Here is a 25706-nt window from a genome sequence, read left to right as displayed (position 1 = left end):
TGAATGGGACTTTTCCTCTTCTATAAGTTGTTACATCTCTTCCTGTTTTTTTTTTCTATTTTAAAAAGATCCTCTAACATTTCTTTCAAGTTTGATTTAGTATTTATGAACTCTTTTTCTTTCTCTGACTTTTTTTTTAATGTCTCCTGTTATTCTAAATGTTAGTCTTGCTAGGTAAAATATCTTAGATTGAAGGTTTTTCACATTCAGCAGTTTAAATATATCATGCCAGTCCATTCTTGCTTGCAAATTTTCTGCAGAAAAATCAGTTGATAGCCTTATGGGGTCCCTTGTGTCTGAGTCTTTGTTGTTTTCTTGCTGTCTTTAAAATTCTCTCTTTAACTTTTACTGTTTCAAAAGTTGTATATCTAGGTGTGAATCTCTTTGGGTTCATCTCTTTGGGGAACTTTCTGATTCTTATTCCTAAATACCTCTTTTCTTGTTTAGTATGCTTTCAGCCATGATTTCATCAAGCTTATTTCTACTCCTTTATCTCTCTGTTCTCATTCTGGGACTTCCACAGTGCAAATGTTAGTACACTTGATATTGGCTCCAAAGTCCCTTAAACTATTCTGTTTTTTTAAAAAAATTGTTCTTCTTTTTGCTCCTCCGATTCATTTTCCATTATTATATTTTTCACATCACTTATGCTTTCTTCTGTATCACTTAGTCTGCTCTTAATTCCTACTTGTTTTTCATTTTTTTTATTGTATTTTTCAGCGATGACTTGTTCTTTTTCATGTTTTTAGTTCTTTGTAAAATTTTTCACTGTGTTCATCTATTCTTTTCCCAAATCTAGTTATCATTCTTTTTCCTAATACTTACAGCTTATTTTCTGATATATTGTTTAATTCTGTTTCATTAGTCATTTTGGCAGTTTTTGTTTTTGTTTTCTTATTCTTCAGTTCAGTTCAGTAGCTCAGTTGTGTCCGACTCTTTGCGACCCCATGAACTGCAGCATGCCAGGCCTCCCTTTCCATCACCAACTCCTGGAGTTTACCTTAACTAATGTCCTGTGAGTCGGTGATTCCATCCAACCATCTCATCCTCTGCCACCCCTTCTCCTCCTGCCTTCAATCTTTCCCAGCATCAGGGTCTTTTCAAATGAGTCAGCTCTGTGCATCAGGTGGCCAAAATACCGGAGTTTCAGCTTTAACATTAGTCTTCCAATGAACACCCAGGACTGATTTCCTTTAGGATGGACTTGTTGGATCTCCTTGCAGTCCAAGGGACTCTCAAGAGTCTTCTCCAATACCACAGTTCAAAAGCATCAATTCTTTGGTGCTCAGCTTTCTTTATAGTCCAACTCTCACATCCATACATGACCACTGGAAAAACCATAGCCTTGACTAGACAGACCTTGTTGACAAAGTAATGTCTCTGCTTTTTAATATGCTGTCTAGGTTGGTCATAACTTTGCTTCCAAGGAGTAAGCGTCTTTTTATTTCATGGCTGCAGTCCAAGGAGTAAGTGTCTTTTTATTTCATGGCTGCAGTCACCATCTGCAGTGATTTTGGAGCCCGAAAAAATAAAGTCAGCCACTGTTTCCCCATTTATTTGGCATGAAGTGATGGGACCGGATGCTGTGATCTTAGTTTTCTGAATGTTGAGCTTTATGTCAACTTCTTCAGTCTCCTCTTTCACTTTCATCAAGAGGCTCTTTAGTTCTTCTTCACTTTCTGCCATAAGGGTGGTGTCATCTGCATATCTGAGGTTATTGATATTTCTCCCAGCAATCTTGATTCCAGCTTGTGGTTCTTCCAGCCCAGCGTTTCTCATGATGTACTCTGCATATAAGTTAAATAAACAGGGTGACAATATACAGCCTTGATGTACTCCTTTTCCTATTTGGAACCAGTCTGTTGTTCCATGTCCAGTTCTAACTCTTGCTTCCTGACCTGCATACAGGTTTCTCAAAAGGCAGGTCAGGTGGTCTGGTATTCCCATCTCTTTCAGAATTTTCCACAAAATTTTCCACAAGAATTTTCTTGTTCTTAGTTTGCAACAATTTCCTTTGTCTTCTCATTTTGTTTAACTTTCTTTTTCACTATAACATTAAGTGAAGAAGTTACTTATCTCAATCTTAAATTGCTGTTCATCTTTGTACAGTCTACATGGGTCTGTTGGCTTTGGTAGAAGAGCTAGGTTGGAAGTGAGCACAGTTTTCATCTTTGTCAGTGTGTGCTGACATCTATCTTCTTGGTGGGATGGAGATGGAGGAACCATAGCCAGGTATGAGCTGAGATTTCTCCTATGCTCAGTGGCTGTCTCTGCCCTATCATGGATGAGTTCTGGTCCCAGGATGCTGGAGCAGAATCTTTGAGGGTCTGATTTGAGCTTGTTCTCGCTCTCTCTCCTCTTTACTCAGAGATTAGCAGCTCTGGATCGAGATGGGGTCAGAATAGGCACTCGTCATAGGCTGGGGCATGTGTTAGGGGCGATCCCAGCACACCAGTTAGAGTTCCAGACTACACACCATGTGTCACCTCCATGAACATTCTTAATGGCTACTTTTGCCCCATTTAGATGTCATACTGGGTCAGAACTGACTCTAATACACCCCCCTCCCATCACAAGTACACTCTCTCCTCAGTAATGACAGCCTTCTCTCTATGTGGAGCTGGTCAGTAGCTAGAGATACTGAATTGGGTACTGGGCATGGACTGGGTTATGTGCTGGGATGGTCACAGTAACATGGCCAGAGCTCCAGGCAGTTCCATACATTTCTTTCTCCTTGTTCCCGGGAGTTAGCAATTATGAATGTACTATTCACAAGTGGAGTCTAGGTTTCTTACAGCCATCCTGTAAGTCGTACTGATTTTTAAATCAGCTAAGGGTACTCATCTTCCCAGTGTCAGATTCCAGGACTAGAGTGCCCAATACATGGTTTGAACTACTTATTCTCCAGGGAGGATATCTGAGCCTGTGTAATCCCCCTCCTCTTCTGTGTCCTTGCCTATGGACGTAGGTCCTGACATGATCAATTATCTTCCCATTCTACCAGACTCTGTGTGTCTTTCTTTGCAGCCTTGGTTGTATAAGAGTTTTTCTGGCAGTCTCCAGTTTATTTTCATTAGAATTGCTTCACATGTAGATGTATTTCTGATATGTTCATGGGGGGTATTTGAGCTCAGTGTCCTACTCTGCTGTCTTGATCTCTTCCCTCTACAATTCTATCTGCAGATTCTATACAATCCCAATCGAAATGCTGGTATGATTATTTTTTTGAAATTAATAAGCCAATTCTCAAATTTACATGGAAATATAAAGAACCTGGATCAGCCAAAACAAGTTCAAAACAGACCAAATTTGGAGGACTTGCACTAGCTGATTTTCAAGTCTTATTATAATGCTATAGTAATCAAAACAGTGTGGTATTGGCATAAAGAGAGATAACTAGATTGGCTTTTGTCAGCCTCCATGAAACTGGCAGACCAACTTGTCAGCTTCCAAGTATGATAAAATCTCAGATGCTTCACAGTTCTTGACACAAGGGCTTTAAAGTTATCTGTAGTGATAACTTTCTTAAACTGGATTGTAAGTATATGGATGCTTTTTTTTCCCACACTTTATAGCTTACATATACACTATATATAATTTTGTATGACATATTTAATAATAAAATTTAAAATACTAAAATTTTTAAAAATTCAGTAAGTCTGTGTCACTAGAAACATTGCTGTCAACCCAGTTAGGATTATGACAACTATATATAGATGAGCATTAGATCATAAAATCTGGAAGGATTCTTTATTTAATATGCTTTATAATTGTTTGTTGGTTCTTAAACTCCATGTTAGTGAGACTGAAACTAAAGGTTATTGATGATACTTACGTGTAAGTTTTATAAAATTAAAAGATAATATAAGCCTTGGTCTTGTATCAAAACATTAGAAAATGAATAAGCATTTTTGTTTTACGTTAAAATTAAGTATACATGTAATTTTTATTTTCTGCTTTGAAGGAGATATTTAAATTAGTCAAACATCTACTTGCCTCTCTTGCATTGGTTGGAAGATTCGTTCCATATTTTAATTAATTATTGTAGCAAAAAAGACCTTGAGTAAATATTATTTGGATGTTTGGCTTTTCATTTAAGTAAAAGCTTAAGAGCTTGGGGAGAATTTCAAATTTCCATGGCACATAGGGACTTGTTTGCAGCACAGAGTACAGCAGGAAATCTGACATTGATTTTGGCTGAGATTGAGCCATTCAAGGGGATAGGGTATGTTTATATGTAATCATATGTTTATATATGAGATTTCTGGTGAAGATGCAGTAACTCAATAATGAGATATGGTATTCCTTGAAATTTGGCTTACCAAATGGTTTTTATTTTCCATGGACTATTCATGTCTTAGAATCTTGTTAAGTTTGGTCATATTTCCCTGTTTTCTGACAAATGGATAGCAGGGAATACAGGTATAGAGTGAGATAAAGAGAGTCATTAAAGAGAGGAAAAGTAAAATAAATTGAAAAATAGAGTGGGAAGAAAGTAAAAGAAGGGGACAACCAGAAAAAAATGATATAATAGGACAGAAAGAAAAATAAGTAGAGAGAATTTTAAAAACAAGAGTAGGAAGACTGTAACTATGATGATAATAGTGAATTCTCATATGAATTTCTAGTTTTTATTATTCCCTTTTTGTTTGCCAGGTACCTTGCCTATATCATTTAATCTATCCAACAATATTATGAAGTAGCTCTTATTATTTACATTTTATAAATAAGATAGGAGAGGCTTGGACAAGTTAAGTAACTTGCCCCCAGAGTGGTAGAGTCTGGATTTGAATCCAGGTCTGTTTGTCCCTAGAACCAATACTTTCCCCACTATATCAGGCTACTTCTATATGAAATAGGTTAAAATGCAAAAAGTTACATTCAGCAAGTTATTTGGCATCATTTAAAGAGAACACAAAGCACAAAATACCTAACTTCTTTCTCTTTATTACCTGTCCTCATGCTCCCTTTAAGATCAGCAGGCAAAATGATAAAGCCCAGCTTCAATTGTCACTTTAAAAAATTAATTTATATTTTTAAATTGGAGGCTAATTACTTTACAATATTGTGGGGTTTTGCCATACATAGACATGAATCAGCAACGGGTGTACATGTGTCCCTCCATCCTGAACTCCCTTCCCACCTCCCTCCCCACCCCATCCCTCTGGATTGTCCCAAAGCAAGGCTTTGAGTGCCCTGCTTCATGCATCAAACTTGCGCCGGTCACTTTTACTGGGGCTTTCAGGTCAAGCAGACAGCTTACCTCCCTCCGATCTCAGAAATGGCCTAATGCCCAGTTCAGTCATAAAACCTTGGTCCAAACCAGAGTTTCTTAATCTTATGGGGATTGTGAGCTCCTTTGATTCTGAAGAAAGCTAGACTAACTCTCCAAAAATATGCACATACCTCAAAAATTTTGCATAGATATTGCAGAGTTTCATAGGGCTCTTCAAAGTTCTGAGATTTGCATCTGAGATAAAAATGCTAGGGTTTAGAACTGCAAAGAAAGTGACAGTGAAATCTGAGACAGAGGGTGAGCACAAAGCCTAGAAACCTGGCTCTGAAAGAAATCTGATGAGTCCTTTTCAAGTGCAGGGTTTCCTATGGTTGTCTTATCTTCCATTTTAAGGCATATTCCTATGAAATATTTGATGCAAGAAACTTAAACTTAAATTCCTACCTAGATTCCTACCTGATTTGCACTAAGAAAGATAAGGTCTATCATAGAATTAAATTTTTGTACACTCTAGTGTCCACTGGTGGTCAAGGGAAAATCTTTTGTCTTGAGTATTTGAATGTTGGAGATAGCTATTACTTCCTGGGGGAGGATAGCTCACTCTGAGTTTCAGAATAATAGTTTCTTCTCTCTAGATGTTGCTTACACTTTTAATTTTAATTTTTCAAAAGCCATGTATTCTACTAAAATTTTGATGAGATCTTTTTGAGGTTCATGGTAAAAAAGTGGCCTGCAGGAAAGAATACTAGACATAGAGTCATGACTTGCCACTGACTTGCTGTTATTTCTACTGATGGTAAAAGACATTCCCCTTGTGGTCTCAGTATTTTCATCTGTAACATTAAGAGATTGTACTGTTATCAGAGCTTTACAAACTTCTTAAATTTTTTTTTTTGTTAGTGAGCTTTTTTGTATTGAAATCTTGTATGGAATGTGGATATATAAACAAAAGAGCTGCTGTGATTAAAAAAAAAAAAAGTGAGGATTGTGATGATGGGGGGTCAAACTCCCTTCCACCTTCTCACTCTCCCTCTACATCACCAACACATCTATGAAACACTTTCACAGAGTATAGTTTGAAAACATTTCATCTAGAGAGCAACAGCATGTGATGGTCAAGAGTGTGTGCTTTGGAGCCAAGCATATGTAGGTTCCAATATGGGGTTCACCACTTAAATAGCTCTGTGCTCTTGGGAAAACCACTTAAGCTCTGTATGCCACAGTTTCCTTGTCTGACAAGTGAGGATGATAAGTAGTTCTCATCCCATAGGGCGGCTGTGAAGATTTAATGAGTTAATACATGGAAAGTGATTAGTCTGGTACCTGGCACATGGTAAGTGCTCAATAAATGCTTGCATTTATTACTATTATTGATCTAGATGATTTTAAAGAAAGATGTGGTTCACGAAAAATTAGATCATCCAACTTTCCCATTTTGCTCTCTTGCTCAATAACTCCTTTCTTCCTATTACATGCTAGAGCTGATGTAACTACATTGGTAAAAAGGATTTCTCAATCTCTCTAATATTTTAGCTACAGTATAATAACTATAATAAATGGATGTAGTGAAAAATTAGTCACACAGCAACATGAGCTACACCCTAGATTTTCCATTTTTTTCTTTTCAGTTCTGGAGTGCTTTCATTTTTACAAATGAAATATTACTCTGAGAATTCAATATGTAGCAGATAAGAATGGAACTACTTTGAAACAGAATGGAAGAGGGAGTATTACCTTCTATGTCTTAAACCTGACAATAGCACCCTCCTCATGTACACATACACTGGGGAACTTAGAGAAACTCCAGTGTCCTCTGGAGCAATGTTTGAAAACTGCTGAACCACTAAAACTTAGGTTCGCTGGAACCAACATTTTTAGACTTGGACATACAAATTTGAGATTTTTCGTATTCCCATCATTTCAAGGAAAATACAGATCCCCTACAATACAGAAAATTTACACCCATTGAATGAGAAATTTAGGGCTCCCTGTCCTACTACTGTGATCTGTCTTGAGCCTACTTACTCTGAACTCCCATAGTACTTTAAAAAATGAAAACAGATTTGTGGAGGTATAAGTGACATACAATAAACTGTGTATATTAAGAATGTACAATTTAATTATGTTTTCGCATCTGACTACACTCATGAAACCATTACTGGTGATAGTGAACATATCCATCATTTCCCAAAGTTTCGATGGGCCCCTTCAGAATCCCCTCTCAGCCCCTGGATACTGCTTTTGGTCAATGTACATTAGTTTACATTTCCTAAATTTTTATATAAATGGGATCATACAATATGTACTCTTCTTTGGGGGGCATCTAGATTCTTTAACTCAATGTCATTATTTTGAGATACATTTAAATGTTGAATGTGTAACACCAATTTATTACTCTTACTTATGAGCCATTGTGTGGCTATACCATAGTTTGTTAGTCCATTCACATGTTGATAGACAGTTGCATCATTTCTACCATTTAACTATTTCAAATACAGTTGTTATGAGGATTTATATACAAGTTTTTATATGCATACATGCTCTCATTTCTCTTGGATAAATACTTGGGAGTAAAATGGCTGATGCTATCACAGTTACATATTTAACTTTTAACATGTTAAGAAATTGCCAAACTGTCTTCAAAAGCGGTCTTAACACTTTAAATTTCCTGCAACAATGTATGAGACTTCCAATTGTTTGAAATCCTCACCAGTACATAGTAAGGTCAAACTTTTCAATTTTAAGCATTCTAATATGTGTGTAATTTTATTTCTCCAGTATTTAATGTTGTTGAGGATCTTTTCATATGCTTATTGGTCATTTGTATACTTTCTTTGTTGAAGTGCCTGTTCAAATTTTTTTGTTCATTTAAAAAATTGAGTCTGTATTTTCCTTATTATTGACTTTTGAGGGTTATTTGCTTTGCAATGATTTTCTGTCAGTCTATAGCTTGTCTTTTCAGTCCCTTAACAGTATCTTTTTTTTTTTAATTTTATTTTATTTTTAAACTTTACATAATTGTATTAGTTTTGCCAAATATCAAAATGAATCCGCCACAGGTATACATGTGTTCCCCATCCTGAACCCTCCTCCCTCCTCCCTTAACAGTATCTTTTAAAGAAAGGGAGGTATAATTTTGATGAAATCCAATCTATCAGTTGTATAGTGTGGGCTATCCTTCTGGTATTGCAGAAAACAACAAAATCCTGTAAAGCAATTATCCTTCAATAAAAAATAAATTAATTTTAAAAAGAAGCTGATATAAGCTATAAAAGTGAGTGAAGTCACTCAGGTGCGTCTGACTCTTTGCAACCTCATGAATTGCAGCCTAAGAGGCTCCTCTGTCCATGTGATTTTCCAGGCGAGAATACTGGAGTGGGTTGCCATTTCCTTCTCCAGGAGATCTTCCCGACCTGGGGATCAAACCCGGGTCTTCCGCATTGTAGGCAGACGCTTTACCGTCTGAGCCAATGGACCTCTTCAAAAAACTGTACATAAGCACATACATGCAAAACCTCCTTACAACATATATGTCATGGCATTATAAATCAATTTCCGTTGAATAAACAGCATCTTAAAAAGCAAGGAAAATCCCATGGATGGAGGAGCCTGGAAGGCTGCAGTCCATGGGGTCGCGGAGAGTCGGACATGACTGAGCGACTTCACTTTCACTTTTCACTTTCACGCATTGGAGAAGGAAATGGCAACCCACTCCAGTGTTCTTGCCTGGAGAATCCCAGGGATGGGGGAGCCTGTTGGGCTGCCGTCTATGGGGTCACACAGAGTCATACACGACTGAAGTGACTTCACTTACTCAGTTAAAAAGCAAGGACAAAGAATGAAATTAGGAGACTTCCTAACACCATACACAAAGATAAATTAAAAATGTATTAAAGACCTAAATGTAAGACCAGAAACTATAAAACTCTTAGAGGAAAACATAGGCAGATCACTTGATGACATAAATCAAAGCAAGATCCTCTATGACTCACCTCCTGGAGTAATGGAAATAAAAACTAAAGTAAGCAAGAGGGACCTAATTAAACTTAAAAACTTTTGCACAGCAAAGGAAACTATAAACAAGGTGAAAAGACAACCCTCAGAATGGGAGAAAATAATAGTAAATGAAACAACTGACAAAGGATTCATTTCCAAAATATACAAGCAGCTCATACAACTCAATACCAGAAAAACAAACAACCCAATCAAAGAGTGGGGAAAAGACCTAAAAAGATACTTCTCCAAAGAAGACATACAGATGGCTATCAAACACATGAAAAGATGCTCAACATCACTCATTATTAGAGAAATTCAAATCAAAACTACAATGAGGTATCACCTCACACCAGTTAGAATGGCCATCATCAAAAAGTCTACAAACAATAACTGCTGGAGATGGTATAGAGAAAAGGGAACCTTTTTGCATTGTTGTGGGAATGTAAACTGATACAGCCACTATAGAAGATGGTATGGAGATTCCCTAAAAAACTAGGAATAAAACCACAATATGACCCAGCAATCCCATTCCTAGGCATATACCTTAAGGAAACCAAAATTGAAAAAGACACATGTACCCCAATGTTCATTCTAGCACTATTTACAATAGCTAGAACATGGAAACAACCTAAATGTCCATCAACAGATGAATGGATAAAGAAGTCGTGGTACATATACACAAAGGAATATTCAGTTCAGTTCAGTTCAGTTTTTCAGTTGTGTCTGACTCTTTACAACCCCATGAACCACAGCACACCAGGCCTCCCTGTCCATCACCAACTCCCGGAGTTCACTCAAACTCATGTCCATCGAGTCAGTGATGCCATCCAGCCATCTCATCCTCTGTCGTTCCCTTCTCCTCCTGCCCCCAATCCCTCCCAGCATCATATTACTCAGCCATATAAAGGAACACATTTGAGTCAGTTCTAATAATGTAGATAAAACTAGAGCCTATTATACAAAGTGAAGTAAGAAAGAGAAAGATAAATATCGTATACTAACACATATATGGAATCTAGAAAGGTGGTACTGATGAATTTATTTGCAAGGCAGCAGTGGAGAAATAGAGAACAGACTTATGGACACAGGGAGAAGGGAGGGTGAGATGTATGGAGAAGAGTTACCTGGGAACTTATATTATCATATGTAAAATAGATAGCCAATGGGAATTTGCTGGATGTCTCAAGGAACTCAAACCAGGGGCTCTGTATCATGCTAGAGGGGTGGGATGGGGAGGGAGATGGGAGGGAGGTTCAAGAGGGAGGAGATATATATATATATATATATATATATATATATATATATATATATCTATGGCTGATTAATGTTGATGTTTGACAGAAAACAACAAAATTCTGTAAAGCAATTATCCTTCAGTTAAAAATAAATAAATTTTTTAAAAAATAAAAAAGAAATTTTGTCTAACCCATGGTCAAAAAAAAATAATCTTCTATGTTTTTTCTAGAAGTTCTAAAGTTTTATTTTACATTTAAATCTATGATACATTTTGAGTTAATTTTTATATGTGGTATTGGATAATGATTAATGTTCCTTCTTTTGCATATGGACCTCCAATTATTTGACAACCATTTACTGAAAACACTGTCATTTCTCCTTTGAATTGCTCTTGAATTTTTGTCAAGAACCAATTGAACATATGCATGTGGATCTATTTCTTGGTTTTATATTTTGCTCTATTGACCCATTTATGCATTCTTATGTTAAATGTCACACTGTCTTGGTTACTTTATAAAATATCTTACAATTACACAGTGTTTGTCTCCAACTTGGTTCTTTTTTTCCAACGTTGTTTTGTTACTCTGTTAATTTCATTTGCAAATTAACTTTAGAATTGCTTCATCTATAATAAATATTGAAAGAATTTTCCAACTATTTAAAAAATACTTCTACACTTACTAAAAGTTGCAAAAATAACTCATAACGCACCCATTTATTCTTTGCTCAGGTTCTTCTAATATCTTATATAATCATGATACAAGGATCAAAACTAAGAAATTAACATGAGTATAATACTATTAACTATAGACTTTATTCAAATTTATCCTGTTTTCTACTAATGTCCATTTATTATTTCAGAATCCAAACCAGGGTATCATTGCATTTAGTTGTCTTTCTAATCACTGGAAAAGAGACAGTCTTTCTTGTTTCATATGGCCTTCACATTTTTGAAGAGAACTTCTCAAGTATTCTATTGAATTCCCCTCAGTTTAGGTTTGTATGATATTTTCTTATTATTATATGAAAGTAATAGATTTGGGGAAAGAATACTACAGAAGTTAAGTGTTTTTCTCATCATACAATATCAAGGGTTGCATAATATCAAAATAACTTATCATTGGTAATGTTAACCTTGATCATTTGGGTAAAGTGGTATCTGATAGATTTCTCCATTGAAAAGTACTATTTTTCTGTTTCCATACTTTTTTAAATTAAAAGAAAAATATTAAGTCTAGCCAACACTTAACAGGAAAGGAATTAAGCTCCTTCCATCTCCAGGAGGGAGGAGTATCAAAAATTATGAGTATATGTTAAGACCAACAGTAATTAATTAATTTTACTTGGAGGGTCATTTAAATATCTTGTTTATCCTTAAAGTTTTACTCAGTAATTTAGCATTTGTGAGTGGAATTTTTGTTTGTCTGCACAGTAACCCATTACAAAATTTACATAAGTAAAACTCACTCTTTATAATGTACAGTTCAATGAGGTTTGACAAATGCATACTTTTCCACTACCACAGTATGATACAGAACAGTCATAGCACAGTGTTGTGTCTTTGTAGTAAATTATTTCCCCACACCTGCAATCTCATACTGGGGTTTTGATTATGGTTACATGTGTTCTATAGATCAATCTCCAGAGAAGGCAATGGCACCCCACTCCAGTACTCTTGCCTGGAAAATCCCATGGATGGAGGAGCCTGGTGGGCTGCAGTCCATGGGGTCGCTAGGAGTCGGACACGACTGAGCGACTTCACTTTCACTTTTCACTTTCATGCATTGGAGCAGGAAATGGCAACCCACTCCAGTGTTCTTGCCTGGAGAATCCCAGGGATGGGGGAGCCTGCTGCGCTGCCATCTCTGGGGTCGCACAGAGTCGGACACGACTGAAGCGACTTAGCAGCAGCAGCAGCAGCAGCAGCAGATCAATCTAGGGAGAGTCAACATCTAAATATTGAATCTTCTAACCCATATACAGAGCATATGTTTCTATTTATTCAGGTCTTTATTTTCTCTCAGCAATGTTTTGCAGTTTTCTGTGTACAGCTCTTGCATATACATTGGCAGATTTATCCCTAAATATTTTAATATGTTTTGATACTTTTGCAAATGGTATTTCTACTTTTATTTCAATTTCTGAGTGTTCATTGTTAATCTATAAAAAGATAATATCTATATTGATATTTTGTTTGCAATCTTACTAAACCCACACATTGGTTCTAGTAGCTTTTTTTTGTAGATTCTACATAGAATCTATCAAAATATCTACATAGATGATCCAGTCATTCAAAAATAATAGTTTTACATCTTTCTTTCCAATCTTGACAATTATTACATCGATTTTTCTGATTGTAGTTAATAAAACCTTCAGTACAATGTTTAAAAGAAGCAGAGAGTATGAATATGCTTTGTTTATTCCTGATCTCGGGAAAAAAGCATCAGTCATTTACCATTAAGTATGTTAGCTGGGATTCCCTGGTGGCTCAGATGTTAAAGAATCTACCTGCAATGCAGGAGACCTGAATTTGATCCCTGGGTCGGGAAGATCTCCTGGAGAAGGGAATGGCAACACACTCCAGTATTCTTGCATGGAGAATTCCATGGACAGAGAAGCCTGGTGGGCTACAGTCCATGGGGGTCACAAAAAGTGGGAAATGACTGAGCGTTAGCTGTAAGTTTTACATTTATGTCCTTATCGAGTTGAGTTGAGAAGTTTTTCTTTTATTCTGCACTTGTTGAGACTGTTCCTCAGTATAGATGTTAAATTTTATAATTTTTTTGCATTGATTAAGATGACCGATACAGTTTTGCTTTTTTTTGGTTTGTCTAATTTAGCCACTCTGACTTTGATTATTGTTTGCAAGGTGTATCTTTTCCCATCATTGTACTTTTATTTGTAGGGTTTTTATTTGAAGAATGTCTCTTGAAGACAGCATACAGTTGGATCTTGTTACTTTAGCCAATATAATAATCTTTGCTTTTTAATCAGACTGCTTAGACAGTGTGCATTTAATATGATTATTGATATGGCTAGGTTTAAATCTCTCCTCTTATGCTTTTCATTTGTCCCATGTATTCTTTTTTCTCTTTCCTGTCTATTTTTTTTTTTTTTTTTGGCTTTCTTTCAAATTACTTGAAATTTTAAAAGTCAATTTAACCTTCTTTATTGGCTCATTTTCGGAGAAGGCAATGGCAACCCACTCCAGTATTCTTGCCTGGAAAATCCCATGGGTGGAGGAGCCTGGTAGGCTTCAATCCATGGGGTCACTAAGAGTCGGGCACGAGTGAGGGACTTCACTTTCACTTTTCACTTTCATGCATTGGAGAAGGAAATGGCAACCCACTCCAGTGTTCTTGCCTGGAGAATCCCAGGGACGGGGGAGCCTGGTGGGCTGCCGTCTATGGGGTCGCACAGAGTCAGACACGACTGAAGCGACTTAGCAGCAGCAGCAGCATTGGCTCATTTTAACTCTTTGTTTTGTAATTTTATTCATTGCTTTGGTGTTTATACTGCTGCTAAGTCACTTCAGTCGTGTCTGACTCTGTGCGAATCATAGACGGCAGCCCACCAGGCTCCCCCGTCCCTGGGATTCTCCAGGCAAGAACACTGGAGTGGGTTGCCATTTCCTTCTCCAATGCAGAAAAGTGAAAAGTGCAAGTGAAGTCGCTCAGTCGTGTAGTATACATCTTTAACTAATCACAGTCTATTTTCAAGCAGTATTATACTACTTCCTGTGTAGTGTAGGAGTCTTACACCAGTTTACTTCCATTTCTCTCCTCCAAGCTTTTCTGCTGTTACTTTGTAAATCTGTGTGTGGATTCAGCACTCAAGAGCTGTCAGCCTCAGAATTACCTGAAAATCTAACTAAAGATGTAAATTTATAGGCCTCACTCTATACCTGCTAAATCAAAATCTCTGGGTGTGGGACCCAGGAATCTACTTTTTTTTTTTTCTAGAAAATCTTTTTTTTATTTTATTTTATTTTTAAACCTTACATAATTGTATTAGTTTTGCCAAATATCAAAATGAATCCCCCATAGGTATACATGTGTTCCCCACCCTGAACCCTCCTCCCTCCTCCCTCCCCATACCATCCCTCTGGGTCGTCCCAGTGCACTAGCCCCAAGCATCCAGTATCCTGCATCGAACCTGGACTGGCAACTCGTTTCATACATGATATTTTACATGTTTCAGTGCTACATTTTTAACAAGCTGCCCAGAGGTTTCTGTGGCACACTAATAATTTTTTAAAAGAACTTCTACAAAATTAGTATTTTTTAAAAGAGAGACTTCCCTAAGTACACATCAGCCCCTTTATTGTTAATCCTTAAATGTTTCCAGATATAGAATCTTATAACCTTGAATTTAATCTTATATTTGCATTTTGCTTCAGTGCTTGTGTTTAAGTCACTAACATCTCTCGGGGGTGGGAGTCCTACAAAAACAGTTCCAGCTTTAGTGCTTCAGTTGTTTGGATTCAAAGTATATCTAGTTTGCTTTGGATTGGATTCAAAGTATATCTAGTTTGCTTCCTGCATCTCCAGCTATTTAACTCTGTTGTAGTCAGAGGGATATATTCACTTTTCTCAATATATCACTTGGAGGGCTTGTTGAACCACACATCACTGAGTCCCACCCCCAGAGCTTCTGATTTCTTAGATCTGAGGTCGGGCCCCATGATTTGCATTTCTAACAGGTTCCTAGCTGATAGTGTTGCTGCAGGTCTAGTGACCACACTTTGAGAACCGCTGAATTAAGAAAAACAGGCTTAGGATTTGGGTCAGCTAAAAATGGTTCTCAAACTTCACTGCACATTGGAATCACCTGGGAAGCTTAAATAACATACTATTGCCTGAAGCATACTCCAGATTAATTAAATCAGAATTCTGGGAGTGATGCCTAGGTGTGTCTTAATATTCACAGTTGATTCTAAACATGAATTCAGTGTCTCAGCCCACTGTGCTACATGTGTGTATGAGAGTGCTCACTCACTCAGTTGTGTCCGACTCTTTGTGACCTCATGGACTGGGACCTGCCAGGCTCCTCTGTTCATGGAATTTTCCAGGGAAGAATACTGGAGTGGGTAGTCATTCCCTTCTCCAGGGGATCTTCCTGACACAGGGATCGAACCTGTGTCTCCTGCATCTGTCTCCTGCTTTGACAGGCATATTCTTTACCACTGCACCACCTGGGAAGTTCAAAATACAGATCAAATTCCCTTCTATTCCTTCATTTCTTCTATTCTGTGTAGCTGAATAATGAATGGAGATAGTGAAAATCCCCCTTACACTTATTACTACCTCCATTGGACAACTTCTCTCATTGTACAATGTTAAGCAGGGCCGTTGGTTTTTAATCTCAACTTTGACCTGTTTTCAGGGCTCCGGATGCTGACTTGGAGTGACTGTGCCCATCAGCATGCTCTTCCTCTCCTCCTCTGTGTCTGTGGTTCTACACGTTAGTATCTTTCTGTAGCAGCAAGTCATTCATCATCAGAACTATTATCCTGAAGGGTTCTGTGCAGGATCTCATCTCCCATACAATGTTTGCAACAAGTGATGTTTTAACCTTTTTATTTATAGTATCCTTCTTAATTGGAATGTGCCAGGCAAGTGGCACTAGTTGGAATATCTTAATTATTGTACATTCATCACAATCATAGTTAGGAACAGTACTTTTGATCATGATGGATCTTTTCTCATTAAAATATTGTAGACTGGAGAAATCACATTTTTGCCATGAAAATAAGACTTTTAGAGAGCTATAAGGATGCTTAATTCACCTGTCAGGGTCGAGGTGGGGTGAAAAGCAGTTTCTTCCGAGACTCCTTATGGTCTTATCTAGCATGTGGACTTCATTTTGGAAGTAGACTTCACAGAGACAGGCAGTGCATGTTGGGACCCAGTCAAGTTGAGCCTCTAGTTAAATTTATATTATTCATGTACTAAAAAAATATTTTGGGCTTCCCTAGTGGCACAGATGGTAAATAATCTGCCTGCCATGTGAGAGACCTGGGTTTGATCCCTGGGTTGGGAAGATCCCTCGGAGGAGGGCACTGCAACTCACTCCTGTATTCTTGCCTGAAGAATCCCCATGGACAGAGGAGCCTGGCAGGCTACAGTACTGCTGCTACTGCTGCTGCTACGTCACTTCAGTCGTGTCCAACTCTGTGCGACCCCATAGATAGCAGCCCACCAGGCTCCCCCGTCCCTGGGATTCTTCAGGCAAGAACACTGGAGTGGGTTGCCATTTCCTTCTCCAATGCATGAAAGTGAAAAGTGAAAGTGAAGTCGCTCAGTCATGTCCGACTCCTAGAGACCCCATGGACTGCAGCCCACCAGGCTCCTCCGTCCATGGGATTTTCCAGGCAAGAGTACTGGAGTGGGGTGCCACTGCCTTCTCTGAGGCTACAGTACACGAGGTCACAAAGAGTCAGACATGACTTAGCGACTGAGCAAGCACAGCACAGCACAAATATTTGCTGAAGGCCTACTGTGACAGGCACTCTTTTAAGTGCTGGGGAGAGAGCAGTGGACAAGGTAAAGTTCCTGCCTCATAGAAATGACACTCTATTTGTAAGTGTGTGTGTGTGTCTGTAAGATATTTCAAATGCTGGATAAGTAAATATGTGTGTGTGTGTATACACACACACACACACACACACACACACACACACATACATACACACATATAGTTTCAAATAGTGAAAATTGTTGTGAAGGAACGAAGTGGGAGAGCAGGATAGAAAGTGCCCTGGCAATGAGGGCAGAGTTATACCCCTTATCCAGGGATATCCAATAAGAAGTCACTGCATGAAGTTTTAAGCAGAGGAATTGCATTATCTGAATAATGGTTTTCAAATGCTCACTCTGGCTGCTACATAGAGAATGGTCTATAAGGAAGCAAGAGTGAATGCAGGGAAATCAGATTGAAGGTTTTTGCAGTAATTTAGGACAAAGATAATGGTAGCTTAGCCTAGGATTTTACTAACACAGGGTTGAAAAGTGGGTGAATTTGTGAATATCATGAATCTCATGAATTTCAGATTGGAGAAGGAAATGACAACCCACTCCAGTATTCTTGCCTAGAGAATCCCAGGGATGGCGGAGCCTGGTGGGCTGCCATCTATGGGGTCGCACAGAGTCAGACAGGACTGAAGCGACTTAGCAGCAGCAGCAGCATGAATTTCAGAGGCATAGCCAACAGTACTTGTTGTTGTATGAGATATGGGAAGAGAGGCAAAAAGAGGAGGTGTCTGGGTTTTTGATGAAAAGTACTGGGAGGGTGTTGGGGGCATTCACTGAAATGGGGAACTGTGGAAATAGGAGCAAACCTGGGAGGAAAATAATTCTGTATTGGACATATTTGAGCTGTCTATATTGAAATGGAGACACTAGATTGGTATCTTGACTCTGGAGCCCAGGGGAGAGAGGTCTGAGCTGGAGATACGAATCTGTAAGCCATCAACATACAGAGGGTGTTTAAAGCCCTAAGCCTTAATGAGATGTGTACAAATGTATGAGTGTAGAAGACAGAAAAGATATTTGAAGGCTAAGTGCCGAGGCAGTCTAAAGGTTAATGGTGAGAAAAATTAGGCAGTAGCGGAGGAGGCTAAGAAGGATCAGCTAGTGAGGTAGGATGGTAAACCTGGTGAGTGAGTGCCTTTCCCAGAAATCCAGATGAACAAAATGAATCCAGGAGGGAAGAGTGGTCAGTGATGTCAAGCCACACTGACCAATGCCTGTCCTGAGGTAGTGTGATGTAGAGAATGGAATGCCGGTTTGTAAAGCAGAGAACTTGACATTTAAAAAATTAACTGAAACTGATTGCATTATCATCACATTTATAGTAGTAGTAATCAATATTTTATCCTATATCTAGTATGTTTGAGGTACTGGCGTAAGTATTTGAATGTATTAGCTCAATGAAGCTTTAAAGCAACCATATGTTGTTGTTGTTCAGTCACTAAGTCATGTCGGACTCTTTGTGACCCCACACCAGACTTCTCTGTCCTTCACTATCTTCCAGGGTTTGCTCAAATTCATCTCCATTGAGTTGATGATGCTATCTAACCATGTATAATCATATATTACCGTGTGTATGTGTATATATATATGTGTGTGTGTGTGTGTGTGTGTGTGTATGTATATGTATATGTGTGTATGTATAACTATGTGTAATCATATGTATCTGTGTTAGTCACTTAGTTATGTCTGACTCTTTGTGACCCCATGGACTCTAGCCCACCAGGCTCCTCTGTCAATGGGATTCTCCAGCCAGAATACTGGAGTGGGTTGCCAGTTCCTTCTCCAGGGGATCTTCCTGACCCAGAGGTCAAACCCAGGTATCCCACATTGCAGGCAGATTATTTACCATCTGAGCCACCAGGGAAGTGTATAACCATGTATAACCAGGTGTATGTTATAATCATTCCCATTTCACAGGTGGAGGAACTGAGTCTTGTAGAAGTAAAATCATTTGATCAATGTCATACAAAGACATTGGGGTGAATAATTTTCCTTCTTTGAGCCTCAGTTTCCCTCTTCTGTGAAGTGAGTGAGTGGATCAGTTTAATTATTTTCAGCAACAGGACTCTCATCTCAAAAGCAGACACAGAAACTCAATATATAAAACAGCAGAGTTGCATTGTTTCAAGCTTGCGTGTAGAGTCTGTTGCCCCATACCCTGGGTTTCTGCCCTACTCTCTGCCCTGTGGTTGCAAACTACTCAAGAGGATGGATTTTAAAACTCTAGAACTCAGATGCTCACCTGTCCCCCTTGTGACCAAGAGCTGGCATTACAGGTCTATCAGTCTCTTAGGGAATTCTGTGATTCTGGACTACATACCACAGAGACATCAGTACACGTGGGATGAAGTCATGACCTCTTGCACTTCAGTGAACTGGCCATGATGAAAGTTCCTCACTCACTTTACAGATGTAAACATCTGGATGATTAAGTCCTAACACCATATCTTGAAAAAGTTTGTTTCAATGAGTGGTTGATTTAAAAAAGAATTAACGGAGTGGTGCTTTGTTATCTTGTTAGGAAAACCTTTCTCTACATCCTCTAGTAAAAGTCAGATTTACCGCCTCTTTATGTGCTTCCCGTATCCTCTTCCTACCCCTCATTATAGTCTTTGTTACATTGGGTGGTCATCTATCATCTGATTACACCTCTCTCTCCCCTGCTAGATGGAATCATAGTCACCTTTCTGTCCTTGGCACCTCACACAGGGTCTGGCCTGTGCTCATCTAATATACATTGAGTGAAAAAACAGACTCTCCTTTTGGGGAAAGGGTGGCTGTAAGAAATGGAAGAAAATCAATTGGTAGGGGAGTCTGCTGTCTTCTGCTCATCTGGTGTTCAGTTGAATATTTTGTCTCTGGGAGCTTGCTCTATACATGATATAGGCTTGAAATTCCTTAGAGCCTGTTAGCACTCCATAAACAAGGGCAACTACATGTGATCAGTGATCACGTGTGATCAGACTGCTATGTGACAATTACCAAGCAAAATTCTGGTTTTGGTCTTCCTGCTCCAGGTCTGCTAATGGAAATGAAATATAGTCAGGGAAATATAGGCAAATACAGTCAACAGCCTGCAAGGGAGAAGATTGATATTTGTTGTGATGTGCTCCAGGGAGTAGGACAGGGCAGCAATCTCATTCCTGTCAGTGCAGAGGCTTTTTGTAGCTGGGAATGGAAAATACTACAAGTGCCAAGTCATTTCAAGTCTGAGGGTTTTGACTTGTTTGACAGAATGAAAACTTGGGGGAGGGTGCATTTCCTCTCCTCAACTACTGTAGTACATAGTGCAGAAAGAACAGAGTCTCTGCATGCTATTGACCTGGCTTGGAAAACCAGTTCTGTATATTTCTAGTCATTTGACATTGACAAGTTACTCAATTTCTTGTAGTCTTAGCTTCCTCTTCTATAAAAGAGGGATAATGGTATATACTTGAATACATTTGTGTAAGGATTTTAGGTGGTTACATAAAGGTCCTGATACAGAGCAAATTCTCAATATCTAGTAGCTCAAAAATTAGCCAAGTTTTATTTATGCCAGAAATTATTATTATATCTCATCCTACTGATGTGTCTTGTCCTTTAAGCACCTCACGTAGGGAGGGGAGTGATAAGGCACCTCTGCGGGCAGGTAGGGTAGGCAGTCTCCCTGCCTTTAAGAATCTCAGTATCTCTGTCATCTGTCTGCAAATGGAAGCGTGTGTATTTTCATATTTAAGCCATTCAGTTATTCTTTTCTCCTGGAAAGAAAAAAAAAACTCAACTGATGATTGCACAGTTTACTTTAGAAGATTAATCTTTTTCATTCATTCATTCACTAATTCTTTTTTGTGTGATTTTTAAAAAAATATTTATTTGTTTGCTTTGGGTCTTAGCTGCGACATGTGGGATCCTTGTTGTGGGGCATGGATTGTCCAGAGTGAGCGGGCTCAGTTGTTACCACATTCTGCCTTAGTTGCTCCATGACATGTGGGGTCTTAGTTCCCTAACCAGGGATTTAACCCTCATCCCCTGCCTTGCATGATGAATTCTTAACCACTGGACCACCAGAGAAGACCCTCACTTACAATTCTTTAACAGATATTTAACAAGTGCCTGCTAGTAGTGAGGTGCTTTCATAAGTGCTAGTGATATAAAATAGACAGAAATCCTCCTTTTCAGAAAGTGTAAAATCTTTCTGAGGGAGACAGACAATAAAAGAGTGAAGTAAGCTATGTCATTGTATGTTAGATAATGTTAAGTACCAGGAAGATAAATACAGCAGGAGAAGGTGATAAGAAGTATTAAAAGGATCCTAAGTGACAGTTTTAGTTTGAGAGAGAAACCAGGGAAAGGATCACTGAGAAGGTGACATTGTGTAGAGAACTGAAGAAACAAAAAATCTGGGAAAAAGCACTCTAGACAGAGGGTACAGGACAAGTGCCCAGGCTCTTGAGCGTGGGAATGGCTGATGTGGACACAGGGTGGCAAAGGGGCCAGAGTGGCAGTAGTTGAGTGACCCAGAAGAACAGTCATAGGCAATGAGTCCAGAAAGGTAAATAGGTAATGGAGGGCAGATGGCGAGGGCCTTGTGTTCTGCCTTTTATTCAATGTAAGTTAGAGAGTGATGGAGAATTTAGAAGGATCTCTCTGGTTACTCTGCGTGGATTAGGCTTCTGTGAGGGGGCAAAAATCGGGGCAGGATATCAACTTGGGAAGTTATTGCCCATTTTACCCACTATGGGCTTCCCTTTTAGCTCAGTCAGTAAAGAATCTGCCTGCAGTGCAGGAGACCTGGGTTCGATCCCTGGGTTGGGAAGATCCCCTGGAGAAGGAAATGGCAACCAACTCCAGTATCCTTGCCTGGAAAATCTCATGGACAAAGGAGCCTGGTAGGCTGCAGTCCATGGGGTCGCAAAGAGTTGGGCACGACTGAGCAACTAACACTTACTTATTTACTTATAAAGAAAAAAAAGTAGTAGAAAGAGAAAGGTTTTCTTGATTTACTTATAAAGAAAAAAAAAAGTGGTAGAAAGAGAAAGGTTTTCTTGGAGCAGGCCACTGGCCTGTCAGTCAATCTGAAACAACCACTGATGTAGCTGGGGAGCATGAAAAAGGAGTGTAGAAACATATTCAAGTCCTAGTTTTTCTATTATCTGGTTTTTCCTGGCTATGGTGTGTGGAGAGGTCTCCTTGACCTCTCTCAGTTTCATTCATTGCCTCTGCTCAGTTGTCATGGTCACTGTGACAACAGCCTCATCTTGGGTCTGAATCTGGCTGTGGATAAAGGCCCAAACTCCTGGTGAAATGCCAAAGTGCAAATGCCTCTTCCTTGATATGTCTCTTTTTCATCATGTTTTTTCCCCCCCTCAGGTTTAATCTTGGATCTTTGCCAGGCACTCATCACCAGTTTCCTTAGTATAAGCTACTGGGTATCTGAGAGATCTGAGAAGGTAGTTACATATGTCATTTCCTCTTTGGATGAGGAAATCATGGGTGACATGCTCTCCAAGGTTCAAGGCTTTAATAGTGTCACTTGTCTTAAATTACATTTACTTTGAATGTGAGCGTGGGGCTATTTCTAACTTTCCTGTCATCTGAGAAGTGCTCTAGGTTCTGATGGCAGATTGTCACATCCTGCCTATTGCTAATTGAACCCAGAGGCAGAGAACACATTTGGCAAATTTAGCAAATAAGTAAATAGGCTCCAAGAAGGATGAAAGAGGGCTATGTTTTTAGCCATCAGGTGGCCATAATGAGGGAAATGCTAAGGCTGAATGATGTGATTGTGGCAGAGCTAATCTGTTGATTTCCACCACTATAATGTTGCCCTGCTTGCCTCATGGCACAGCATTGAGTACAAAGACAGCTGACAAGAATCAGGCTGTTTCACCACATGATACCATGATGCTAGACTCATCATCTGCCTCCAGCTTTTCTGATACAACGTCACTAATATGCTTAGCTCTTTTCAGGTTATTTTCAAATGTATCTTATTTCATCATTATTAGACCCATTTTCAGATGAGGAAATTGAGATCCAGAAGAGGGGAAGCCTCTTTCCTATAGCCAAAGCATAGACCCATATCTTGAATCTGTCTTTATTGCTCCGACCTGAATGTGAATCACAGTGCCTGCCACAGAATTATTAATCAAACTTTATTAAGTGCTCATTTACACTGGATGCTGTGTTAGGCAAGAAACCCAAAAAGTACATAGGCTTGTTTTCTCTATATCTTTGTTCTCATATGACAAATAAGAGCACCGAGATAAAATAAATAATAGCCTTGTTGTTGTTGTTTAGTGGTTAAATCGTGTCCAACTCTTTGCAACCCTATGGACTGTAGCCTGCTAGGCTCCTATGTCCATGGGATTTCCCAGGAAAGAATACTGGAATGGGTTGCCATTTCCTTCTCCAAATATCAGATTTGGTGACGTAAAATTTGGGTTGAAGTATGGATTTCCCAGGTGGCTCAGTGGTAAAGAATCCACCTGCCAATGCAGGAGATGTGGATTTGATCCCTGGGTTGGTAAGATCTACTGAAAGAGGGCATGGCAACCCACTCCAGTATTTTTGGCTGGAGAATTCCATGGACAGAGGAGCCTGGTGGGCTACGGTCCATAGGGTTGCAAAGAGTCGGGCATGACTAAAATGACTCAGCCTGCATGAATGAGAGGGTTTCTGGGACACAGAGCTTTCAGTGCTAAAAGAAAAACACCTTGGCAAACCGGGACAGGTTTTTCACCCTGGACAGCCAAGCTTTCCTGGGGACAGAATGCGGAAACAGAAGGATGTCATGGAAGGAAGACTGGACTTGAAGTTAAAATCTAGGTTAAAATCCTGACTCTGTCATGTACCAGCTGTGTTATCTGGGAAATGTCATTGCTTCTGCCAAGGTCATAGCTTACTTGTGTGGAAAATGGTGCTATTTAATAGTACCCATCTCCCAGAGTAGTTGAGCATTAAATGAAATAATCCACATAAATAAAAATGCAAAGCTGTGACTAGCTCTGCAAATGTGAGGTTTTGTTTGATGGTAGCTCCAAAGAAAACTCAGGAAAACAATGAGAGCAAGTTTTATCCTTGTTCTCATACATCATCTCTATATGTGAAAATGGAGTTTCAATGAACCTTGAGTGATTTGAAGAGCCAAATCATTCAGCCAAATTGTCAAATCAAAACAAATTAGAGACTATACTACATGTCCGCTTCTTTCATGGATCTGGAGAGTAGAACACTAGCAATTATAGGTGGTACTTATCTTCTCTATTAAACCAAGTATGAGAAAGCATCCTTTTCCCACTTCCTTCCGTTCACCAATTTTCTCAGAATCTGTGGTCAGATACCATATGAATATTGACCACACAATGTCAAAAATGGAAAGTAAAATATTCATATTAATAGGAGGTTTACTTTCCTAAATGTCCCTACTTCTTCAAATCCTCAAACAATGTTTTGTGGGAGTTACCCATTTATTTTTAAAGTGCATCCCCATCATTGGAATTGGAATTGGGATAGCTAAAAAAAAAAGAGAGAGAGAATTTAACTTCTATAAAGATCTTCTCATTTGTTCATTTACTTGTTCAACTAATTTATTGAGAGTCTACCAGGTTCCCATCAATGCTAACAATACAAGTAGCCAGCAAGGCTGAGCAGTTCTAGGACCCCTCACCAGCTTTCCTTCTAATGAAAGGAAGCATATGTTAAACATCTTTGAAAAATAAATACATGATCATTATACATGTTGAATAGTGCTATGAAAGAAAAGGACAGGGAGCTTTGACAAAGAATAATGAGCATTGTAATTTAGATTGAAGTTCTTGGCAGTGGAACTGATACTTCAAGGTCTCATCTGACTTTCAAATACAAATGAAGTGCATGGTTAATATAGATTTTTTTTTTTATTTTTACCTAAATTCCCAATCAGAAACTCAGCATGGGAACTTTGATATCGAGCTTTTGGCTTATCCTTCACTGCTCATTGTTCACTCAGTAGGTACTATGCACTAGACATTGTCTAGGTGCCTGGATAAGGTGTAGGCAGCAAGATAGAGTTTCTGCCTTTGTGGAGCTTACAGTCAAACGGTGAGGGGAGAAAATAAATATATGTCAGATGGTGAGATATACCAACAAAAATAAAACAGAGCAAAAGGAAACAAGAAAGATGAAGGGGAGTGAGTCACTCTTTCGAATTAGTTGGTCAGGAAAGAGCTTTCTGATCAGGTGATATCTGAGTACAGACCTGAGGAAAGCAACGGAGTTGGCTTTGGTGGTTTCTAGTGGAAGATTGTTTCTAGATGCAGTGAACAACCAGTGCATGGGATTTGAGGCTAGAGTGTGCTTGTGTGTTTGAGGAACGTGAGGCAGCCAGTATGGCTGGAGCAGCATGAGAGAGGAGGAGAATGGCAGATGATTTCAGAAAAAGTAGTGAGATTGATGGCGGGGTAGATGGATTGGGTGGACACAGTCATGGAAACTTTGTAGTCCGTTGTTAGACATATGGTTTTTATTTATCTGCTTGAAAGAAATGATGGTGATCCTTTAAGAAAATACTATTTCTCAAACTTGGCAGGACCATTCTTCTGTCCATATGAAAGGGTATGTACACCGCTTAGGAAGCTAGAATGATGCTCAGCAACACTAAGTTAGTCATCCATGTTTTAGAAGTTGTCAGAAGATAGCTTTTCTTAGAAATGGAAATTTCAATTTGGTACATGAAAAAGAAT

This window comes from Bubalus bubalis, chromosome X, assembly GCF_019923935.1.
Source record: "Bubalus bubalis isolate 160015118507 breed Murrah chromosome X, NDDB_SH_1, whole genome shotgun sequence".
Lineage (NCBI taxonomy): Eukaryota > Metazoa > Chordata > Mammalia > Artiodactyla > Bovidae > Bubalus > Bubalus bubalis.
The sequence above is the reverse complement of the archived record's forward strand: the minus strand, read 5'-3'. Positions refer to the sequence as shown.